Source organism: Lepisma saccharinum, chromosome 2 (genome assembly GCF_977018435.1).
Source record: "Lepisma saccharinum chromosome 2, izLepSacc3.1, whole genome shotgun sequence".
NCBI classification, from domain to species: Eukaryota; Metazoa; Arthropoda; class Insecta; order Zygentoma; family Lepismatidae; genus Lepisma; species Lepisma saccharinum.
Window position 1 is genome coordinate 57171896 of NC_139230.1, and position 26828 is coordinate 57198723.

General features: G+C 36.4%; 1 protein-coding gene across 6 annotated transcripts in view; it reads left to right on the plus strand.

Annotated features, from left to right (window-relative positions):
• LOC145984049 (protein O-linked-mannose beta-1,2-N-acetylglucosaminyltransferase 1-like) overlaps positions 1-26828 on the plus strand; it is a 570971-nt gene that overhangs the window by 286093 nt on the left and 258050 nt on the right. For 2 of the 6 annotated variants that reach the window (XM_083117392.1, XM_083117394.1), the window contains exon 1: positions 6165-6288. The exons of the other annotated variants lie outside the window; for them this stretch is intronic. The gene's annotated coding sequence lies outside the window, so the exon portion shown is untranslated. Of the gene's footprint in view, positions 1-6164; positions 6289-26828 lie in introns of those variants that run through there. 6 annotated transcript variants of the gene reach the window in all.

Sequence of the window (26828 nt, forward strand, 5' to 3'; positions counted from 1 at the left end):
CTACAGTCTGCAGGGAATGAAGTGATGGATGAATTTGCCATGCGGGTGATTAAGATAGAAAATGGTCCTGACACAATAGATGGGCTCCATCCAGTCGAAATGCAATTGTAGCACGATTTATATCATGAAGTATTTGACCGAGCAGTATGTGTACTGGTGTATTTAGTACTGAGAAGATGAAGGATTTCAAATGCTATACAGAGTAGAACAATTCTGTTTAAAGAGCTTTTCATGATTTTTAAGCACAAACACTGAAAAATCGGAACACATTTTAATGTGGTATTCTCCCCATCCCCACATGTACAGTACATCTGATTGGAACACTCAAATAGGAACGTTACAGCGACTGTGCTACAATATATGTACTCGAATTCGAATTGAGGCAGATTTCGATGTATTTCAAACTGAAGATAATCTTCCTTTAGGTTTCAGTTCCAAGTTCAAGTTAATGAAGGTTCCTCTTTCTTCCTTTCTTACGGGAGAAATATCGAGTCTCTAGTCTGTCTATATTTGACAGTGGGTTAGAATGTGGATGCAGCATACCTGAGCCATCAAATCATCAAACTGAAGCTCATTATCCTGTTTGATTTATATTTTCGTGAAACATTAGTTACAATAACTTATTTATTTAATCGGTATCTAATTAAAATTATTCACCGGAGAGATGACATATTTTGTAGGACCAAATTTTGTCAATATCTGCTGCTGATGGTAGTTCTTAAAACGTATTTAATTTACTTGTCTTCATCATGAAAATGCTTGTTCCCAAGAGATGTGTTACCAAACATTGCCTAATTTAAACTGGTGTATCTCAACACGAAAACTATTCAAACTCATGCCTCACTCTATTGTTCATCCATCACTTAATCACATCGTATTCAAAGAAGTTTGAGTCTAACATTAAAACTCTCACTTTCTAGGTGACAAGAAAATAATGCTGGGACATATTACCAGCACTCTGCAAATTGATTCAAGTATTCTGTTTATTTCAGAAGCAATTAACGAAGTTTCACTTCAGATGTTGTTTGAAATCCAAGTGGGGAATTCATACTTTGTAAGCCTGGCAAGTATCGAGAGGAATTATTGTTAAATGACTTTTTCCGAACCTAAGTTTGCACTGTAAAGGGAGTAACAAAGTCTCGTTTACAAGAAAAATCGGGACTCGTAGATAAAGTTTTAAACTCAAGACACATTCAGGTATCTACTATCAGCGTCAGTTGGGAATAAGTTGAATTCTAAAATTTGAATAAGACTAGAGATGGGAGTAAGCTAGAATAATAATGTCTAGGGTCTCTATTTTCATGTTACCACTGCAAAGGATAATATTGTACAGAAAACAAGAATTCCTCTCTCGAAGCAAGGGTTGCACACGTGAATTGATTCTGTAGCACCTATTATAGCTGTTAGCTAATTAAAGCATGTCTGTTGTTGAAACAATGAGGAGTACGTCTAAACAATGACCTTACCGAGGAAGGATTCTGTTCCTGAGGGACTCCGTAATGTTACCATACGGATACGTAACGCAGATGGCCCTTGATCTCGAGCTGAGAAACAGAAGAGGAAAGTAAACATCAGTAGACAAGTTGCAATTATAGACTAGGGAGCTCTATTACCTTACTACCTTAATATGCCCTTATACGAGAGCAAATGCCTTTAGCTTTCCATCTTGAAACCTGTGCTTCACAATGTGAAGTAGGAATTGTGCAGATTAGTAAAGAGTTGGAGGTTCCTTACAGATGCCCCCATTCTTCCCATTGAGACTCCATTAATTTCAGGCACATGGGATTCTTCTTCGGTAAGGACCTCAAGAACTGATATTTTTTTTGAATCAACTTAGTTTCTGATTTTTAAGCTTCATTTGAATTCCAGTACGTTGTTAAATACAGTATTTTTTTTTCTAAAAAGGCTTTTCGGAGGTAATTAGACAAGTAGGATACCAGTCGCACAAAACAAGTAAAATTATAATCACTACTTAGGAAATCAGACTTCCACAAGATCATGTATGTTCTGTGAATATACTACTACAGTCACCTTGATTTGTAAACTTGATGAATCAAAAGGTAAAGCAAATTCCATTTAACACTTTTAATACGCGTACGAGCTGTGTGCAAATGAACATGCCACTTTTCCCCATGCAGGACAATGCACTTGTATAATTCCACTAGCTTCTGTATTCCTGCAGAGATGTTTTTCGGCTCCTCCTGAAGACAGGTGTGCACCATTTCCTCTCCGGATGTATCCACTTCTTGCTTTGTCCCTTGCTCTCCTGTTCATAATCACGTTACATATCTGCACTTCTCTCCAAAAATACATTGATAGCTCTGTATAATATCTCGGTCAGTGAATCGCAACCTCCTGTTGCTTGTGCAGGCCACTAAGCTGATGGAAACTCACCACGGACAAACTTGACACATTCATAAGTAACCAACACCATGGTAAATGTGGATCTATAACCGATATCCAAATGTACAGTAAAGTCGGACACAGTTATCAGTGGGTCTTTTGTAATCCGAGGCAAGGTGGATAAAAATTATGATTTTTATTTAAAAAATCACTTTTGTTGATTTTTTTCAAATTTAAATCAGATTTTTTTGTATAAATCGATTTTCTTTTTTTAAAAAAGGCTTTTTCTAGTAAATAACTCTGTAAAATATTTGAACAATTTGATTAAATAAAAAATATACGTAAACATATTTTTTTCTGTTTCTGATACTGTAACTACTATGGAAATGTTTGTTGAGTTTGTTAATGAAACTAATAATAATTTCAGTAACTTTTCTTTCAGTGAAACTAAATCATTCTGTATGTACTCTATAATTGTAACTTAAAATATTAACTTAAATATTTTTATAGTCTTTGTACCTGAATTTTGGAGATTTTTTTTAATGATAGTTCGAAAAATATCAGCTGCCATGTTATTTACAATTTAAAGATATTGACATCTTTTATAGTTTAACATGATTAGTATTTTGTATATTTTTCTACACAAAATGTTTGCTATTTTTGCCCATAAAATTATTGCATTTTAAATTAAGAGAAACCCTGTGTTTACATTTCCTTTCGTATGAGCTTCACACCATCAGTACATATATATTTTTTCCTTTATTTTCCTATCTTAGAACCTAATAAACACCATTAAATGATTACGAGTGTAATGTACTTTCACCAAAAGTGTTTCTGATATCTACAAAATCCATATGTACATTATTCTATAAATTATTTATTTAGAGTGATTTAAATCCGTGAAAAAAATCACCTGATTGAAATCGTGATTTAAATCAATCCACACTGATCCAAAGTATTCTCCATGTCAAGATGGGCTCTTGTGGGCAACGTTGACGTCCGACCAGAACGACCTTCGTCAGTTGTACGGTTTTTATGCTTTAAACCTTTCTGTTCAGGCGTAAACCTTTCATTTGATCATGGTGCTTGCGAATCCGTACCGAGCAAACATCCGATGGTGAAGTTCAACTCTCTCTGCCCAAAGAAAGCTCGCCACAGCACGATGGTGGAATCCAGCAACGGGGCATTCGTGTGGTCCTCGTGGTCGGCGCTGCTTGCTGCATGATCGAACTACTCTTGAGTTCTTGTTTTAAGTCCACTTTATGTACAGGTAGGCTAATCGGGACGGATCTACAGTTTAAAGCGGGATTTGAACCACTATGTACCTAGACCGAACTCTGGATCTGGTGGAACTACTCGTAAGTCCTTTATAAACGTGTAGCATGGCATCATCGTGGAAGATTGCTTTCACATACACCTGAGGTGTATTTTTTCTTCTGAAGTCACCCAAATGTCAACTTGTCTTCTTCGTATTACGCTCTGGGCTGTGTTTTGTAGACTAAGACTCTGGCGTCTGGAACTGCAGTCAGGATAATCCTCTGTAGAAATTGTGTTTTGCCGTCCTCATGTGCTTGTGATTGTCTCTTCGTTCATCTCATTATCATTCATCCCTATTGACGCGATTAGCCAAAAGTGACAGAAAATCATCGTAAAGGAACCTAACTCAGTCAGTCGTTTATTCGTGTGGAATGCAGAGTTTCATAAAATGAACGGCAAGGAGGGAGTGAGCGAGGCAGAAGGCTTCGTCGGTCACGTTCGTGCGGTGGGAAACCTTTCGTCTTCTGATTTGTGAGTAACAGTGCAGTGCGTCATAAAGATCATGGCAGAAGAAACAGGAGGCTGTTCTATCAAAAGTAGGGCTGCGAATGTGCTGTGTGCAGGATGTAAACTCACTCCGCACAGAGCGCTCGCTGTCCTCCATACGCACAAATGAACGTGTGATGATTATCTGAGCGTGTTAAGTACATGACGTAAAATTAAGACGATTAATAAAACACAGGCGATAATACAGACATGCGCCTACGTATAGAGTAAACATGCACAAACATAAATATCTGGGGGCCTCCAAGTCGAAATAGTCACCTAACCAACCACAACTTTTGCAGGGTAGCAGCGATTGGCACGCACACCACTCCAAGGTATTTCCAAACAATATTGTACGGTGTATAACTTTGCTTGGACGACGAATCAATTCATCTTTTCTTCTCGGCGTCTGGATTTTAACGCATATGTCAGTTTTAAAAGCACCAGTGTAGAATTTCTCTTAATTTCGCCTCTTTATTCTATCACGGTTTCCTTTTATTGATATGTTACATTGTAGCACCTTTTTATTCAACTTCCCTTCAAGCTTTTATTGAAAAATGTTTATTACCCAAAATTTTGTTTCACTTTGAGGTTATTGAGTTTTGTGAGCTGCCATCTGTTGTTCTCTCTTGAATTTGCCTTTTATTTCCACCTTGTATTTCCCCGCGACATTAGTTGTCTGGTTGGTAAGAGTAGCAGAGCGTGATATACGTATATACATATACGTACATAGCTTTCGCTTGTTGAGAGTCGTTCTAATGAAGATATTGATATAAAAGGTGTTCACTGCACATTCTACCGTTGGTTGATCAACGAATGAAACACACTAAAGCCGCCAAATAGTCCGCACAAAAAGAGAGAACTTGCTCGGTGAGAGGATGCTTGACACAGCCCTGATTGATAGCCCTTGAGAGGAAGCCGTATTGCATATTGCAGTGAATTGCGAAGTGTTATAAGTTTTTCTAGATTGACAGGTATCATAATCTTGAAACAATGTGAGAGACACGGCCTTCCACATAATTCTTTTTTTGTGTGTGTTTATCAGAATACTGCATAGCAGATTCGCGAGACATCGCCTTGACAAAAGTGATGGCGTTTTGGAGAGACTACAAGTATCACCAGCTCATAGAAATAATCAGCACAATTCAGTCAACTGCTCTTTTTCTTGCAAGCAATTTTATCTGTAAAGTGAACTCAGCAGCCACCCATCTCTAGATTTAATATTGCGTTTCCTTGTACGAGAATATAATCGAGCGTAATGCAATACTGTGCAATTAATGTAACATGCATTCAGTAAGAATTCCGTTCGCCGGCCTCTCCGATGGAGTAGTGGCAACGTTGTTGCCTTGTAATCAAGGTATACTGGGTTCGATAACCGTTGGAGGCAGATATTGGTTCGGATTCCACTTTAAACTGTAGGCCCATTTTCGATTAGCCCGTGTATGCTTGAAACAAAAAATTCAGAACTCAAAAATGTTCGCCACCAGTAAATTTTATGTTGTGTGACCTCTCGCATAAAATTCTTAATTTTCGAATTTTGAATACTGTTTAAATGGTAGAATGTGAAAATATAAACTGGTTCTCGTATTTTACACTCAAATTTTCCAATTGCCGCATATTTTTACTTCGCTATTTTGTCCGAATAGTAGCTACTAAAGTTTTTACGATTTTTTGAAACTTGAAATGAACGATGCCAATTTTCAGGGGGGTCGACGGACCGTTTCGACTCCCGACTGTACAAGAAATTAAACTTCATGATGGAAAGCTTTAAAATGCTCTCCTGGAAAAAAAATCAAGAAATTCGAGGTACGCCCCTTCGTCTCTCTAGGGACGAGTAATCAACCGAAAACAGATGTCATTGCAAGCGATCGCCAGGCCCGAAAAGTCGTCGCTTTCCAGCGTGCTGAGAGCGGTTGGCAACCCTACGTGGAATTCTCTCTCTCCACTCGGCGCACTGCGCGGTCTCCTTTCCGCGCAGGGGTAAAAGTGGCCGCCGTGGACCGAGGCTTGTCTGTCCGCGTCGAGCCGAGCTCTAACAGCGGACGGGAAAGTTGGCTGTGTGACTGTGTTTTGTTTCGCCTGTGCCATTTCACTTAGACAGCTGGCGAGGGAGCCGAGCAGCAGCCGCCGAGGGAAGGGAAGGTAAGCCTGTCTAGTCTGGGGGAAAAAAAAAGTGTTTGCAGTTACGCTCAGAGACTGGGACCAAGTTGACGCCGAAGCGATTTTTGCTCGATCCGCAGCAAATGATCTTGACATTTCGGAATTCCGAGTGAAAAAGTCCAAATGGACGGATGTCACGGTGCGAGTAAAGAAAGAAAAAGGGCCGAAAAAAATCCACACGTTTTTTTTTCCCTTTGTTTCTTCTTCGTTTTGGCGAAGCACGGACCTTGAAGAAAGGATAGCAGTCTTCGCTGACGAATTTCCGCTTCAGAGAGTTTAGTTAACGTTGAGGGAAGGCGACGTCTTGACCGGAATTTCGTCGGACTTCACGGGAATGTCATTTTCAAATTCGTTTCTACAGTAGCGCGCCCGGAATTTTCGAAAGAGGGGTTACGTATAATTTTTTTTTTTGAGTAGTCGGCCCTCATGTTGCCATCTTTCTTGCCATTGACGTTTTCAGGAATACTGGGCCAAAGAAGGGGAGGAATGCGTTCCTACCCCCCCCACATTGTTTTTCGGATTACGTATTTTCTTCATTAATTTGCCGCTTCAGCTTGGGTTGTCCGTCAACTGCGGTACTAGCGCCAGAAAAACAAAACAAATATAAAAAATAATGCTTTAATTTCCAGATTCCGATTCTCCGTTCAAGCTACTTGCACCTGTTGAAGGGAAGTATCGTTTTACAACGCACTAAAGCGTTCTCTTGCTTTAGTGCCTGTAAAGCGTTCCTCGGGCACGGCGCATTGTTTGAACGCATGGTGTTTAATTAACACGAGCTCGGTAGGAAACTTGAAGGCTGAGAAGAAAGAAACTTTACCTCCGTGTCGACGTGATTGGGCTTTGTGTTAACGCGTTCTCACGCTTTTAACTGCCGTTCTTTTTGGACGAGGCGGCGTTACATAACGACTTCATTTTCATTAGGAACAACGCGTGCTTCTTTCCCAGAAAATCCTTTTCGGTTGTTTACCTAGTCTGCTTCGTCAGGTGAATGCCCAAAGTGTCTGACGTTTGGGGCTTATATGTTCCAATGTGGAATTATTTCATGTGCTTCAATTCTGTTTCCATCCTTACAGTGGAATTGATTTCTGTTATTTAGCATTGATTTTCTGCCACTTCTGGCTAATCGCGACGATGAGGATGACTGTTGATATAAAAACTGATTAAGCGGCACTCGCAAAGAACACCCATGCGGGATTCGATCCCGGGACATCTGGATCCGTAGCCCTCTACGCTAACCACAGCTTCTTACGGTGGACATTGGCAAAGAACGTCAATTAAGTGTTTTGTATTTTTGTTATATAGCGTCGCGTTTCTACCACTTTTGGCTGATCGCGACGATGAGGATAAGTTATGATTAGGTGAAATTGATGAATGGGCACACGCAAGGAACACCCATGCCCAGGCCGGGACTCGAACCCGGCAATTTCGATGGCGAGATCGAAATAAACATTTGATGAGCTCGGCCACCGAGCTGGCAGAATGTTAATTAGGGTATGATTTAAATAGATTTTATGTTCACATCGCGACTTTTGTATTTTACCGGTAATATTATGCTGAAGACTTGTTTTGTAGCCCTAATGTTTTGAGGTTGATCGGAGATAAGGTCTCACAAAACTTGCACTTCTAACACTGCGTTAACCTTAGTTCACCATATTATTGTTTATTTATTTATTTCTCTTTATTCCTTAGACTCCTACTGAAGGGGCATGGAAAGCGTCAATTACAGAGATTGTTACATTTTTTACATTATCTTGATGTTAACGCGGCATCGGAACTTGCACAATTTAAGCGACCTACAGTAGGTACCATAGGGGTCGTAGTCCGAATTTTATACGTGTGTGTGTGTACACATATAATACATATTATTTAAGATTTTCTCTCTCTCTCTCTCTCTCTCTCTCGACGTAATATGGATTCACATCGCGTTACACTAACCGATAGTCAAATGAGACAATCTCGTATCCCGGGTTGCCTGCAAAAAAGCATAGCTTGCAGTACGTGATGTAGTGTTTGTGTGTGAATTCCTGTAGCATCTTGATACGATTTGGTGCCAGGGTTTAGTCGTATCGCCTAGCTCTAGCTGTAGAGGAACACGCGACGTGAAACCGTGACATCAAACCGTTTTTGGTTAGTTACCGGCTGCTTTTCCGGTGAACTCCGATGGCCGTGACTTGTTGCTTTTGGTGTGATCAATAATTGCTTTTAGCCGCTTTGCTGTCGTGCACGAAAACAGAGCAATGATCGCGATATTTTTCCCACCCTAGAAAGGACTCTTCCTCTATAAACTTACCAGTTACTCCTAGCTTTCTTGCCTTCTCCTTCACGATTCTTCGAAGTTTACAACTTCTAAAACTTTTCCTTTGATAAATTTTCATTGCCTGTATGTATAAACACAGCATTATTGTAGTTAATCCATATGAGAATCAATAACTGTCTCTTAAACGTTTCCCGGTCGAGCCCAGTTCAATATGATTTCTCTTGTAATTGCTGTAAACCTATTACAGATGATTGAAGTAAGTTTCCTGCTCTAATAATGTGCGCAACAATGTTTTTCTTGTCATTTATTTTTTTACTGTTTATCACAGATGCATATGCATGGAAAAAGAATTTTATTGTTCCATTGAAGTCAGATTTATAATGAAAAGTGACACGATTTTGCTTGTCCAATTTCCAACATGTTCAACCTGAAGAACAACTGGCGTGGTATGAAAATGGGGCAGTGTGTGGGCGAAACTTAAGAGAAACATACGCCCACCTACCGATCAGCTTTGCAATTTTGCGTTTCTCACAAATAAGACCGCACTTTTTTCGTGTATTCTAGAAGTATTTGGAAATGAATTGTTTTTGTAATACCGGGAAGAAACATATTCAGTGGAAAATGCGCTCGTTAGGTTGTAAAAGAAAATCAAGCTTCTACTGAAGGCAAACCCTTCTGACTAAAATCTGATTAGTGAATGTCGACGAATATTAAGTTCCCGATTAAAAAATAACTTTTATTATTTGAGGCATTTAATGATAATACTGGCACTGATATAAATGCACAATGTTTTCAATTTTAAACCAGTGCCCCCCCCAAATGAAAGGGCATAAAGAAATAGGCACATGTGGAATAGCGTCGTGTACCAAGTTAATTTGTGATGGTTTGATTGATTGATTTGATGTTCTGAGTCCACTTTATGCACTGTAAGGCTAATCGGAACTGGACCTACAGTTTAAAGTGGGATCCGAACCACTATGTGCCTCCATCGGGTATCGAATCCGTGACCCCTGGATTGCAAAGTGACAACGCTATCACTGCGCAATCGGGGAGGCCCAATGATGGGCACGCTGCCTCCGACGAAAAGAGGGAAAGTAATACCAGACACGCTGAGCTTTCAGCAACACTATATCAAGATACCTTAATTTTATTTTACGCATATTCTGTATGTACTTGATTTGATTGATTTTGTTTATTTTACTTCGGTTTTCTCTAACTTGTGGCTAATTGCAAAGATGAGGATGAGTGATGATATGATGAATTTGATGGACGCTCTGCCCAGGTCGGGATTGGAACCCAGGAAAAGTAGACTTGAAACATCACATGGAATCGAAGCAGTATGTCCAAATCATTTGATATTTTTTCTTTTTAAACTCGAAATTCCTCTTCCTTGAGAAATTAGCCAACTAAAAATATCACGTCGGTTAGCAAACCTATCAGCAACATGCCATAAACGAGCTGTGAATAATCACACTGAATCCCTGCACGTCATACTCCTCTCAAATATTTACCGAAACCACATCTCGTTGGTTCTTCCAACCGCACCCACACTGTCAGTCAGCTTGAGTCATCCTCTTCGTCCACGCTTCCCCTTCCCGCACCCCAAGTCTCTTCAAAAAAGAGGGGAAATCAAGAGCACAGGCTTGCTTTTGCAGACTGCGTTCTTCAGATTCATACGGAACCCATCTTGGTTCTGCATCTCTGCCCAAAAGACTGTCAGCTGGGTTATCGTGTGACCCATGGTTGATGAACAATGCAATTAGGAGGGTCTAATTTAGCCCAACGGTGTTGCATACAAATGGTTGATATTTTTAAACAAGGCTGTACAAGAGACGAATTATTATTATTTCATGAATGCAGGTCACTCTTGACAGAGCCTTCCCCCAATGTTTCATTCGTGGTAACGCAGTAAAGGATATGAGCTGCTTGCTTTGTTGAAAGTTCCAAGTCTGAGTGTGTGCGTGGTGTAAGGAGGGGGGTGTGTCTGAAGGAAGCAGGGTTGCCACTAGTGTTGGCCGACGTCCAGACGATATATCGCGATATTTAAAAAAATATCGTCCAGGCGATATTAACTAGACGATATATCAGCGATATCTATCGTGTCGGCGATATATCGTCACGATATTTTGGTGATATATATCGTGTCAGCGATATATCGTCGCGATATTTATCGTGTCTGCGAAATATCGTCACGATATTTTAGCGGTATATATCGTGTCGGCGATATATCGTCACGATATTTTAACGATATATATCGTGTTGCCGATAGGGTCACGATATTTTAGCGAAATATATCGTGTCAGCGATATATCGTCACAATATTTGGCGGTATATATCGTGGAGACTATATATTGCCGATATCACGATACGGAAAAAATATCATATCGTCTGTGACGATATTTTCTTAACGATATATCGCGATATCAAATTTCTGAATCGTCCATCCCTAGTTGCCACTGAAGATAAAATAAAATAAAACCTTGCAAATCAGGGAGAAACTAATGTCGTATTGATAATGTATTTAACCTCATGAGCACAAGAAGTTTCTTGCAGACCTCCGTGGCGGAGAGTTCCAATGCCGGCATGGGTATTCTTTGTGAGTGTCCCTTCATCAATTTTATCCCGATTACCCTATCTGAGCATAAAGTGGACTTAAAACAAACTTTGACGACAAAGCTTCTCGTGGACAAACCAAAAGCAAAGCCTTAACCGGCGACTGACGATAAAATTTACTCTGATGACGGCATTAAATCGGAGAGCAAGGTGACGAACCCCTGATCAAACACTCGAAAAGCAAACAATATTAAAAGCTGAGAACGACGCATTAAACCTTCCATGTCTACTTTAAAAGGTGGAGGCTGCACAGTGGCTTCAGAGCAAATAAGAGTGAAAGACTGTCAGTCGGGAAAGGCTGTTGAAGGTTAAAGTTTATCCTGAATATGATTATAATCGCCAGAACGGTCAATGTTCGCCTCGCGACCTTACCTGCGAAAGCTGTGGGCTAGAGTCTCGACCAGGGAGGGCATTGGCGTTCTGTTCTTCCATTTAACTTAGAGACGTAGAAATACAACGTAGTATAACAGAAATAGATAAAAATAGAATCTAAAGATTTGTGTTGGCGATATTCAACACTGAACTGCATTCGATTCACATCCTAACATATTGAAGTATGCCACTCTGAGAAACATTAGTCACAAATACACGCATAAATACATACTGAAAACCATGAGTCTCTCCTATATTTTTGCATAGGAATTATGAAAACTTCTGTTTCAAACTTCTACGAACTTAGTTTATCTTATTGTTTAATAGAAGTGGAATTGATGGTAACGCCGTCGCCTTGTAATCTAGGGGTCCCGGGTTCGGCACCCAGTGGGAGCTCGTATAGTGGTTCGGATCCCACTTTGAACTGTACGTCCAGTCCCCATTAGCCTATCTGTGCATAAAGTGGACTTGAAAACTCAAATGGAATTGATTTTCGATTCTCACAACCACCTAATGAACGATTTCTTTGACACATTTTCCAACTTTATCAATACCACACATGAGAGTTTAACTTCCGATGACAAATGTGGATAATCACACATTAAAGTACAAAACGTAAATATGCCGTTGGATACAGAATACTAGTTTTGCTGCCAAAGACCGCAGTTTCAGTTGATGGGCTTCTTGCTGAAAAACGACGCATTCTCAGTGTATCTTCAAACAGTTGCATCTAGTCGATGGCGCAGTGGTAGCGTCATTGCCTTGTAATCAAGGGGTCCCGGTTTCGATACCCGATGAAGGCACATAGTGGTTCGGATCCCATTTTAAACTGTAGGTCCAGTCCCGATTAGTCATACTGTGCATAAAGTGGACTTAAAACATCAAATCAAACCAAACCAAAACTTGCATCTAGTCCGTGGCAAGTGTTGAATGGAAAGTTATAGTTCCATTTGTCAGAATATTAGTGACAGTGGTACTTGATTAGCATGCTATTTTAATAGAATATTTTCCATTTTCTATTTTTCCTTCTCCCTCTTGTAACACCACTCCCCGAAAGATCACCTCTTCTCTCGTCTTCAGGTGAACTTCGTTTCGTTCTTTTTACCAATGATTGAAATAGATGGAAGGAGAAGTGCGGTATAGTAGTGGTTAGCACACTGGATCAGTAGCAATTCACAGGCCCGTCTTGTGCTAATGTACCGAATCATATTAGTAATTGCGGGCTGTATGTAGTTTTCGAAGTTAAGTTAATGGACGAAAATCAACATCGCAGCTTAAATATGAAGACATTTTCAATTAATAGTATTTAAACCAAATTCCACTGTGAGAAAATGAACATCAGAGTACGAATCAGCGGTAAGTTATTGATGTTTCGTGGTATTAGGCTGTTTAAACGATCGCACCCTTTGTCACCATAGTAAAATACAAAAATCTATGTAAAATCAATTAATGAAAACAGTACAGAATCATTTTTTTTAATACTTAAAATTTGGAGTAGAGATCGCTCTTAAGTAGACTCCATGCTTATGGTTTCGTAAAAGTGCGAATATTGCTATTTGATTGTCTAAGTAGCTCATTACTTTTATCGTGTACACCTCTCAAAGACATTGCTTGTTTTTCACCCTGTGTCTGCATCTTAATAATTACGTTAATATGTCCACTCATTATTAATTGTTCCTGCTGTAACGACATACAACAGTTACATAAACAATTTAATTGAGACATTACAGAAGTCAAGGTAATGCAAACAGGAAAATTTGAAATCTAGGGACAAGTACCCTTTGTACTAGGTAGCCATTCACTGGTGTCCTTGGATGTTCTGAAACGCACTATAATCTGTGCAAATAAGTGTTTTGTTTCACAGAATATAATAAGGAATGGATGTATTCTTTGAAAGTTGTAACGTTTCTGTAGTTTCAAACTAACGTGTTGAAACTTTTATTTCCAGCCCAAAGTTTTAATTTCATTTCTTTCTGCGAAATCCATTTCATCTCTCTTCTTGATTATTCTAACAGCCCTGAGGCTCATACCTCTTTAAAATCCGGAGAAAATACAGAACATGTGTTTGAGTACTTCACCTCCTATACTCTATGCCTGGAATCTTAAGTGCTTCACCTTCTATACTCTATCCCGGGAATCTCTGGAGCAAGGACGCGCAGAGATAGGGAATAAGATGGGCGGAGCTAAGCAGTACACGCTGACACAAATAGCTTTCCCTTTCCCCAATCCCGTTCCCTCGCACCTGTTCATTGATCGAGCCCTCTCGAGTCACTACTTGAGCAGAGATTTGCTTTCGTTCGCTCGCTCCAGAGATTCCTGGGACAGAGCATAACATTGAGATGTACCTACTATGTTCCGTCGTGAAGCTAGTACGTGTTTACACTGCGGTCATACACTTACCCTGGAATAAGGTTGTAAAATTTCAGCTCTATTCTTGAGATGAAATTCTGCTTTCTGCTGAGATATTGATGATAAAGAAAATCACTCTTGATTCGTTCAATCTCTGTGCATTTACAAAGTGGAAAATCTTGTCGTCGATGTACGTTGAAGCCGCTACATTTTACCTGCATTTCTCACGCTTCCAAATCATTTTTCCCTCTCCGTAGTTGATTTAGGACTTGCAGGTTGGATGTTGGTGACGCGTGATAAAATCTTTTCCGAGGAGGGAAGATAGCTTTCCCTTTCATTCGTTTCTGCTTCCCCCTCCCTCCGAACATTCCCATCATTAGAATAAATGACAATGACTGTCCGTTTAAGCAAGTCCGAGGTGCGATCACCAATGGTCACCAAAACATGGTGTCGACTAAACGACCAAAATGTTCAACATTTCATATGGATAAATAAATTGGCACTGTATTGCGTACGTCTTAACTTCGATTAAATAATTATTTTCCATTGCGCATTACTTGAAAGTAATTTCCTTTGCGAGGAGCCAAGAAGGCAAAAATTCCTCCGAGTTGCAACAATCTTGATCACAAGAAAATTGACCTCGCCTTGTGGACTACCACGTGATCTTGGAAAATTCCCTCGCAAGTTAGCAGATTCGCTGAAGCGGAACACAGCCGAGTCTGTAACAGATTATGAATGAAACTTGAGTAATTGTCCATGTTAACAGCATTATTGGTACACAAAAAAAAGATGTTGATATGTGTAAGGTGTCTGATCTTCAGTCTGAGTATTCTACCATAACAGGACAAGTCGGAGGTCTCAATACATGAATAGATAGCTGACTCGGTGGGCGAGAACGATTAGTATTTGACTTTCGATCTCACCACTTAAGTTCCAAGGTTTGATTCCCACGTGTGCACGGGTATACCCTTTGTGCCTCTGCTCACGTTAATTGCTTTCTGAAACTTCGCTGACTTCTTGGCGTTCGGCGTTGGATTTTTGAACGGTTAAGAGAACAAGACATTCGAATTAGGACTTAAAAGGATCATTACTAATTTCATCAGTTCATCGCGGTTAACCCAAGAGGTTGCAAAGCAACATGGTTACGTGAGAACAATACATTTACGATAAAACCGAACACACCATCGTATTTCTCGTCAAATTCTAGCCCATTTTGATATCACATGACCAACCTTTGCTTTGAATAAAAATGAAGCTTTCAAAATGGCGAGCATGTTGGTAGTACGGCTTTTCCCCTCACTCGCATCATATTTTGGAACATTGGATTCATGTGTATCCGGCCGTTCGTTTTTATAGGGGTGGTTCCACACATTTGGTCCACTCTGCATATCCCATACAACATTGTGTTAGGCGTAATGTAAAAAGTTTGTAACAAATATGAACCGTTTAACCATTTTAACATTGTTTACTAGGAGTTGTGTAATTGCATGTAAACCGTGGACACCAATCAGATGCACCTAAAATGCCTCTACTTTGATACTCAAGATTTTCAGCGAGGATAAAACTACTTGTTCTATTTACTTACTTTGTCGTATTTACCAGGATGGTCAATGCAAGGGAAAAATACCGAAGAAAGATGTTATGCCCTACGACTCCATCCGGGTGTTATTTTATGGATCGTATCATCGTGATCAGCTGCGCATAAAGAAGCGTTTAACTTTTCCGTTTCTACTCGTTAGACTACTGTGTCGCATGTTATGTGAGTGTTATGATGAGAAATGTGCTTCCTTGCCCTGTGAAGGGCATAATCGTAAAGTGCTTATTTGCAATTAAGTTTCTTGAACATAACTATCCATAAACGGTAACATGAAATTATAAATCGCAGATGAAACCAGAGATTTACGGATAAGATTCGCCCTAGTACCGTACTTGTGTAAAATTTGTTTTTCACACTCTTTTTCTACAAATTAAGTCTACCTGTCAGTAACATTTCGGAATCGATCAAACTTTTTTGTATGTATGTATATATATTTGTAAGTCTAATTATTTGGGGAAATTGCGTAAATAATCAATCCTTATAAGAATTTTTTGTAACAATGATTTGATTTTTCTTTTCGACATTTTCCTTTTTTCCTCTCCTCTTTTTGAACTACAAATCAGGATTAATATTTATTTATTCTTGTTTCAAAGGAGGACGGCAAGTGGAATTTTCTTGGTTAGAATTGTCGTAGCGAACACCAGTGTTATTTTGTAGGTGCTAGAAGTGGAATGGTCGTGATCTGAATGTTTCTGTAAACTCAAAACTTTCAAGTGTTCAAGACACGTTCATCGTATGAACAGCATAATTTTAGTTGACGACATTCCTGTTTCAACCCTTTGTTTGTTATTCTGTGAACGTGCGTGAAGTGAGGCTATGCGTCGCACGGATTCTAGAGGTAGTAGGCCTAAGCTGGCTTCTTGCATTCCTTCAAAGATAGAAGACGAAGTGAAAGAATGAGAAACACGGCATTCACATCTTTACAAGCAGAACCAAGAAGCGCATACAAAAATGATGCCTACAGAAGTAAAAAATTCAGCAGCTTGAGTACTACTAAACTGTTGTTGCGATGTCCTACAGGTTAAATGTTTCTTGCTTGGTTGTAGTCAGATCATCATCAATACAAAATACAATTACCTATATTTCCAAAGCTTGCCTTTTCCTTAGAAACATGCTTTCAGAAGGCCTTTATTTGAATGTTTTGTGTAAAGGTGGTAAACAGAATTGAATGTAATTTGATGTATTCAAAGCGTCAACACCATCTGAAAAGGAATCCATAGAAGTTTCCATACGACCTGCTTGGTTGTATACGACATTCTTCTTTGTAACATTTGCTGGGTATCATTGAATAGTTTCTTTTCATATTTACAAGTGTCCTCCAGGAAATAAAGGGAAGACTTGCAGCGTTCAGGAAACTCTTACTAGATTTGGTTTTTCCTATTTTATTTGCTTATTTTTTCCAGCGCTGTTGCTTGTTAACATTTACTGTGTGCCTTTTGATGTTAAATTAAATTTAACTGCGTGCAAACAATAGCTAAGACCAAAGAGACTCCACGAGAGGGTTCTGAAACAAATCCGTAACAACCCCTTCACGGTTATACCCCTTCCCCTTTAGGAAATTCCTGGGCACGCCACTGCGTAAAGGCCGAGCATACTGCTGCAATGGCATTCGAGTTTAATCTTGTTGTTGAATGTAGTTATCCTCCGAACTGTCACTGCTGCCGGTTCAATATTATGCCAACACATAACATTGTTATAATGTTGTTTGAAACCATTTCATATAAACAGATTGGCGTGAAATTGTACACCAAAGATCTGATGTTTTTCGTCTGTTATAGTACAAACGTGAAGTGCGATGGTGCATTGAAATTAGTCATTTATTATTTTTCGCAATGTTTCCGGTTCTGAACTTTCTGAAGACACACATGAACGCAAAGGTACTTCAGGCGAGCTCATTTAATGAAAATTGATATTGTCTGATTGCAAACGTTTCTTCCTGATGTTATACCCTACCATTATTATTTGGACTGGTAATGGTAAATGAAGTAAGTCGATATACAATGATTCTGTAAATAATTGGATCACGTGAACCCAAGAGGATCGCCAAGTGAATTCCTTGATTGATTTGGTTTATTTTACTTCGCATTTATGCCACTTTTGACTAATAGCGAAGATGTGATGGAATTGATGAAGGGACACACAAAGAGCTCCCATGCCGGAATTCGATTCCGGGACACCTGGCCTCATAGCGCGGTGTGATAACCACTCCGCCACTGAGGCTGGTCCCGGTGAATTTGATTGGGGTTACCCCTCTTGTAGTGTAAGGGTGACTTTCCAATCAGCACCCAAATATCAACCTCACTTCCACGTAATACACCGTGGACTGCATTTTGGAGACTTGCGAGGCTCTTGTGTCTGTACTCACAGCCAGTATAATCCTCTAAGGGACTCGTGTGCTGTCCATTTGTCCTTTTATTGCCCTTTCATCCATTTCATCTTATCACCATTCATCCTTATCGTCGCGATTAGCCAAAAGTGGCAGAAAAGTTAAATAAAATTATCGGTCAATCTTACCCCTCCCCTCGAAAGTTTATTTTTTTTAAAAAAGTTCAAATAAAAGAACATTGAAAAGAAGCAACGATTACAAAATCCATGGGAATCTGGTTGAAACAGAGAATAGGTTTTTGCTTCTTTCGTGTAAATCTTACTTTGGAAGCTGTAACGAAGATTCACTGCTGTACCTTTGTTCTTATTGGAGTATTTTTCACGTGAAATGTTGAATGGACATTTCATCTCCTGATTTAACTTAAATATGTACACTCATGTTCACATAAAGTGGCACATTTTATAAGGTTGGATAGTTGAAGTTGGTACCACGTTATTTGAACAGGACTGAACCTCTCTCGGTAAACCAAAGTCAACAGCTCTGCTTGAGGGGAAATATAAGGTACTCGTGGTGGTCCAACATCTCAAACACATGAACTAAACGACCTTGATTCCCGTAAACATGAAGCCTTCAATCTGCCCTTTGAATTCTTTACATGAAAGTGTGCAGAAAATTTTTCATTATTTGCAGGTTACTGGGAAAGAAAGATATGAAAATTTCCTCAAACCCTTCACAAGATTATTGTTCTCACGTGTTGGACTCCTAATGCTGTTTTGTACGTATGATTAGTTATGCTAACATAAGAAAGAGATCATTGTACCTGTAAACCTATTTCATATTATATTCTGTCAGTGTGCTGGCCTCTAAAAGCTTTTATCTTGTATTTTGATTTTTTAAAGAGACAGAGGATAAATATGGCGATGAGCAGAAATAATGGTTTGATGAGACAGGCAAGGTAACAGACACAAATGCACATGATTTATCCAGGATTCGAACCTAGAAACCCTGGTTACGTAGCACGTTACGAAAACCACTCCAAAACGCAGACTGGCTCTATAATTATTTTGGTGAGAATAGTAATTAACACATTGTAGTATTGTTTTATAGCCATCGTCCATACCGTTGGAATGAACCTTCCGAGGTATTCGTTCGGGGATTTTTCTGTAAATTTATTACAGCTAAAAAGAGTCTAGCGGCTGACGCTCCCATGTATGTCGATCAAGGATGGAGATAGGAAAAATTTAATCCTTTCACCAAAGTTTCCCATAGATCAAGCGCACAGGGTCAAGCACCGAACCCTGTCTCCAGAGTCGGTCGTTGAGGCTTCTTCGGAAACAAAGTTTGCGAATTCGGAGATTTTTTTATGCTAGAATAAAGAGGAAGAATAAATCAGGCCGACACACGGAGCCATATTGCATCTTCTTGGAGTTTCTGAGAGTTGGAACATCACACGGAGGTAAATTTGCCATTTTAATATAGGTCCTTGTTTTCTTTTCTTCTTTTAAATAATAAAGCACAGGCAACGCAAGAGATTTATATTCCGAGTTTTATCTCACCTAAAGTGAACATTTTACCTCTAACACAAGCTCTGTTTCTGGGCGAGTAAAATCAAATTTAGATTATTATTGTCGAACGTTTTGAAGCTAATTTTTGACCTGTGATGAGTTATTTGACGTGATGTTTTCTCCAAATTTTGTAACTTTTATTCTTCCGCAGATGTTACATTCAACTCATGAAAGCGCTATTATTATTAACTGCAATATATATCTATCGTATTCGAAAAAAAAAAGTCAAGAAAGGCAATTTTAAGTTAGGTAGTTTTATTCTTTTAATAGTAAACATTGTATGCATGATATACATGTTGGATTATCATTATTATGAATCTTTACACATGACTAATATATAAATAAAATTATACTTATATGATCCTTAATTGATTCATGAGACTTAAAAGAAAGCAACGGAAAATCGCAGTTTGTGACTTAACTTGCCTTTTCTCGAATGTAAAAGTTCTGATTATTTTGGGGCTCTCATTCCTACACCTTCATGTAACACATGATATAAAATTAAACATTTAAATTTATATGAAGAGGAAAATTATGATGAATACCACGAATGAGAATGGCAGCGACCAACTGATGCGAAAGTGAAGAGACGAATCAATGCCGACCTCAAATTGAAGTCTACATCGCACGCATAATAAAACTGACAATGAAAACTTCTCGTGGGAAAGCAATAACGACATCAGTTTCGCCGATTCCACTCGTAGTATGAGTGTGCCCCTGGGATTTATTATAGGCAACAGCCACGGATATCTTCCAAGTTCTCCCTGCCATCCACTCTCGCTCGCCTCTGAATATGATCGCGAGCCTGGGAGTCCTGCTTCCACCTCCAGAAAATATAGATTTTTAAATTACACACAGGCAGCCATGCGAACAATTAATAATTGAGCCTCGGTACAGTTACGGCGCAGAATATGGGAAAATCTCTTCGGACGATTACAACTGATAACTAGCTGTCCCTGCGACAGCATTATTGCGCAACTTCTATTCGGCATTTCCATCATCACCATTAGAGATGCAACGGTTACGCGATTACAATTGTGAATTCCAATAATCTGTTTTAATTTTGCAAATACTTTTGTTAAAACGTGTGTAGTGGACATTTAGAATGTAAAGCGAAAAACGAATATTTTATTATTTTATGTCGCTTTCTGCTTCTTTAGGCAAATCGCGACTATGAGGATGAGTTGTTAGATAAAACCGAACACTCACATGGACACGGCAGGAGTCGAACCCGGGCCATAGCTAATTCAGCACCCAAAACGCCCGACCACCCAACTTATTTAATAATAATAACAATAATAATAAAACATCAGAACATTCAGAGTAGGGAGAACGCTTCGTTCTGGGCCACCCCCGAAATTTTGGTTTACTTTTATTGTGTACACCTATACAGTAATATACTCAAAATCGAACTTTGACTGTTACAAAAGTGACACAATACAAGCGCAAAAAAAAACCTCAAAGCTCAAATTCCAATTTTCATAGTGCAAAATTGCTAATTTTTGAAAATCCCTCTATAACTTTTGCTAAAATTTTATTTTTCAATAATTAAAGCGAAGTGCTAAGTTAAAAGTAAGTGCTAAGTTACTTCCGGTCTACTTCCGGTTTACTTCCGGTTCACTTCCGGTCTACTTCCGGTCTACTTCCGGTCTAGGCTACCCCCGAAATCGAAAAAAAATTAAAAAATTAAAAATTAAAAAATTAAAAATTAAAAAATTAAAAAATTAAAAATTAAAAAAATATATATAAAATAATTAATTACCTAAATTTTTTTTGTTTTGAGAAGAATCCTAAAAAATTTTTGTATATATAAAACCTAAATTATAAAAATATAGATATAAATCAAAATTTTTTCCTGATTAAAAATAAAACGGAGAGTTTACTGATTATAAATACAAATATTTTGCTATTTTCAGTTATTATTTGAGAATTAGAAGTTGAGAGAAGAGATTTATTAAATAATTAATTTACCTAAAATTTTATTGTTTTAAGAAGAATCCTAAAAAAATATTTTGTATATATAAAACCCAAATTATAAAAATATAGATATAAACCAAAAGTTTACTGATTAATAAATTGAGATTATAAATACAAATATTTTGCTATTTTCAAATATTATTTGAGAATTAGAAGTTGAGAGAAGAGATTTATTAAATAATTAATTTACCTAAAATTTTATTGTTTTTAGAAGAATCCTAAAAAAATATTTTATATATATAAAACCCAAATTATAAAAATATAGATATAAAACCCAATTATAAAATATAGATATGAAACCCAATTATAACAAAATGAATAATCAAATTAAAAATCCAAACCAAGATATTTTATATCATGTTGTATATAATACAAAACATGTAGATAATGAAGAATTAGATATTCCAAATTTTCTAGCTAAACTTAAACCTAAATTTAAAAATTTAATTTGTGATAAACTTAAACAATATTCTCTCAAATTATATTGTATTTTATCATCAAATTATATAAATCCTGGTAATAAAATAGAAAAATTTTATCATCAGACTCATGTGTTAAAATTATACTATAATGATACTAATAATTTAGATGATATTTATGATAGAATTTGTGAAGAACTTAAGTTACAACAACAACAGTTCGAAAAACAAGATTCAGGTTGGTCTCTTTGTGATACAAACCATGAACTTGAATTGAAAATAGCAAAAAATGCCCCTCTTGGAGGATCTGGTTATATTAAATTACCTAAAGAGATTGAAAACAAATTTGCTGTATTAAATATTCAAAATAATGATAATAAATGTTTCCTCTGGAGCATCATAGCATATTTTCATCCAGTTAAAAATCATAATGATCACAAATATCGTGTCTCCCATTATAAAAAATTTGAAACAGAATTTAAAAATTCCATGTCAGGAATAAAATATCCAGTACAAATCTCAGATATTGAGAAATTTGAAAAGCAATATCAACAATACAATAAAAAATCAATAAATGTTCATGTTTATGGTTATGATATAAATAATAATATTTATCCACTCAGACACTATCCACCATCTGCTGGTGCACATATCATAAGATTATTATATGTTACAGAGAGAAATAAGAAACACTATTGTCTCATACAAAATCTAACAAAATTGGTGCATAATCAAATAACATCAGATCATCATAAAATTACTCTATGTGATAGATGCTTGTCAAAATTTTATGGAAGAGGTGACAAATCATGTGAACAGCAATTAGAGGAACATATTGAAAAATGTTATTATTATCCTCATGCAACTTACAAATTTCCATCCAAAAGTATAAAATTTTCTAAATATGAATCGCTGGTACAACATCCATTTGTAATCTATGCTGATTTTGAAACAATACTGATACCGATGCAAACATGTCTTCCCGATCCAAATGAATCATATACAACAAATATAGCTAACCATGAATCTTGTGGTTTTGTACTAAAATTAGTAAAAACTTATGAAGAAAATAATCCACAACAATTATTTATTTATAGAGGTAAAAATGCATCTCGAATATTTATTGAAAAACTTAGAGAGTGGGTAAAAGATTTTGCTCCAATTTTATATAATACAAAATTGATGAATAAACTTACACCAGAACAACATCAGAAACATTATGATACCAAACAATGCAAATATTGTAAAAATAATTTTAATTTATTTAATCCAAAAGTTAAACACCATAACCATTTTAATGGAGAATATATTGAAACAATTTGCAATTCATGTAACTTGAAAATAAAGAAACCAAATTTTATTCCAGTATTTATTCATAATTTACAAAATTTTGATGCACATTTATTTATCAAAGAATTAGGATATGATACAGAAAATATTAATATTATACCACGCAGTAAAGATAAATATATTACCATAGAAAAAACTATCAGATTAGAAAATGGACAAATAATTAAACTTAGGTTTCTAGATTCATATCAGTTTCTATCTAGTAGTTTGGCAAATCTGGTGAAACAATTATCTGATGATGAATTTATTCACACAAGAAAATATTTTAATAATGTTAATATGGAATTGCTAAAAAGAAAAGGAGTTTACCCCTATCAATACATGGATAGTTTTGATAAATTTAATGAGACACAGTTACCACCGAAAAATAAATTTTATAACCATCTTCAGGATGAAGAATGTAGTGAAATAGATTATCAATATGCACAGACAATTTGGAATATATTAAATTGTAAAACAATGGGAGATTATCATGATATATATTTAAAACTGGATGGTCTTTTGTTAGCTGATGTGTTCGAGATTTTTCGAAATCGTTGTTTCAAGAAATACAATTTGGATCCTGTTTTTATGTATACAACACCTGGTTTATCCTGGCAAGCTATGCTTTTAAATACAGAGGTTGAAATTGGTCTCGTTACCGATATCGAACAGTTCATGTTTGTTGAATCTGATAAGCGTGGTGGTATAGTCCAGTGTCCTTTAAGATATGCAAAAGCAAATAATAAATATTTATCTAGAAATTATAATGCTAATAAAAAATTTAAATATATTTTATATATTGACATGAACAATTTATATGGTTATGTCATGAATCAATCACTACGAATTGGCAATTACGAATGGATGACAGATACAGAACTTGAAGACAAAGATTTCTTAAAGTGGTCTGAAGATCATGCAAAAGGTTGTCTACTGGAAGTTGATTTGGAATATCCATCACATCTACATGACCGACACCATGGTTTTGCTATGGCACCAGTTTCTCAAAAAGTACCAGGTACAGAGGAAACAAAATTGATATTATCATTTGAAAATAAAAATAATTATGTACTTCATTATCGACTGTTACAGTATTATTTGAAACATGGTATGAAATTAACAAAAATCCATAAAGGGTTAAAATTTGATCAAGAAAGATGGTTAGCTCAATATATTCAGAAAAATACAAATAATAGAATACAAACAAATTCTAAAGTTGAAAAAAATCTTTATAAATTAATGAGTAATTCCATATATGGAAAATGTTTAGAGAACAAAAGAAATCGAGTGAGGTGTAATTTGGTGTCAGACCGAAAAAAACTTCTGAAACTTATTGCCGACCCCACATATAAAAGTTTTACAAAAATTACTAATAATCTAATTCTTATTGAAAGATCCAACACTAATATAATGTGTGATGCACCGATAGCTGTCGGTGTTACAGTTTTAGAATTATCAAAATTGGAAATGTATAAATTTCATTATGATGTTATGAAACCTAAATACAAAAATAGAATTAAAGTAGCTTATATGGATACTGATAGTTTTGTATATGAGATAGAAACAAATAATTTATACAATGACTTGTTCTCTATAAATAAATATTTTGATTTTAGCAATTATCCAGAAAATCATCCATTATACAATATTGAAAACCAGATGATCCCTGGGAAAATGAAAGATGAGGCAGCAGGGTCCATAATATCAGAATTTGCCGGACTCAGATCGAAAATGTATTGCATGAAAATGGATGGGGAAGAAAAAGAAATTAAAAAAGCTAAGGGTGTAAAACAGGCATGTACAAGAAAACTTGCAATAGATGATTTCAAACAATGTTTAAAAAAAAAAAAAAATATATACATGCCTGCCTACCATCGTACTAGTAAATTAGATGGTGTTTATACTACAATAGAAAATAAAATAGCTCTCGATGGGAATGATAATAAATTGCAAGTATTAAATTGCAATATCCATACTAGAGAATATGGACACTATAATACATTAAAAATTTGTTTTAAATGTTATAAATTCAAAAATTAACATAAATATTACAACAATTTAAAATTATTTTATTCTATTATATTTTTATTAAAATTATTCTATAAATTCAAAAGTTAATGCAAATATTACATAATTTATTTTAAATTTTTTAATAATTTTTTTTTAAATAATACAGCAACCTAACACTGTTCTATTATATTTTGTTCTATTTTATTCTATTTTGTTAAAATTGTTCTATCACTCTTTCATTTTTTACATCATATATGTATGATTTCTCCACAATTAAAATTGCACTACATATGGTATTTTCAGGTAATGGTTCATGAAATTCACATATTAACTTAATATTAGTTCGATCATTGATAACCACCAATTTTCTTTTTGATGCATTTATTAAAAACATAGGTCTGTGAACTATGAATTCGTCTGGGTTATAATACATATCGATATTTCCTTCAGTTACTCTTTTAAATGCAGAATATGCTTCATATAATTTTAAATAATCTTGTTCTGTAATATTTAAATTGTAATTTTCACGTGGGAATACCTCATTCCTACCATTCTTAAGATATATATTTTTAATTTTACAGTTATCAAATTTGCTGCTATCTTTTTCCTGATTGTCATCTCTCCCTGTCTGAAACAATACGGCTACAAATTCTGGCATGTCATATTGTAGAGATTGGAACTGATTAGTAATGTCGTACTCGAAAAATTTACCCTCTACAGGTTTCTGTATGCATTGATATGTATAAAATTGTATTGGAATTTGAGGATTTTTTCAAAAAGTTGGATTTGTACTTCAGAGCATAATTCGATTCATATTCAACTATAGGCATGCGTAACTCCATAGACTGGATCACACATTTCGCAGCTTCGGGTAAACTAGCCTCATTGGCTGTTCCATCTGCATTTAAAGTTTTATATCTCATTATAGCATTATAATCATTGGGTGATCTGCGAAATATGACACTCAAACCACCTTTCCACATAATTTCTTTATAATCGGAGAAAAAACCAAATAGCAATCTCATGGGGAACAGTACTGTGTGACTTTTTGTCATAATTTTTGTTCCAGCTTCGAATCCACCTATTTTATAATATACACTTTCTGATTTTGATAATTTTAATGTTGCCACAGTAGTGGATGTAATTCCAGGATAATCAATTCTGTCAATAACTGTACCATGTTTCCTGACTTCAATTTGTGAGAACAAGAATGGAACAAAATTGTCTATAAGTTTTACATTAGCCCCAGGGAGGGGATATTCTTCACCATTACTTTGTTTTACAATATCAAATTTTATATACAGATCGGATCTATGAGGATGAATAAATCCATCCCCGACATAAATATCAAACTGTACTTCCTTATTCGGTTGATTAAGATTAGCAAATGTCCTCCTGTTTGGAGGGAATGACTGTAACTCATAACTTTCGATATTTTCCATTGGTATTTATATATATAATTTTAAATATTAATTTCTATTATTGCAGTGGTCTTAGCACCGGCAAAATCGACTATCTCGTTTTTCTCATTTGTAATTCTTATCTCTATGTAATTAACTTTATCATAGAAAACAGGAAAATAGATTGGTGAGATTGGGGAATAAAAAATAGGTTCCATAAATTCAGAATTCGGTTTAAATGTAGCAATAATACCTGTTTCCTTGTGAGTACCAATTGAATTTTTTTCGGCTTTGATAATCATTCC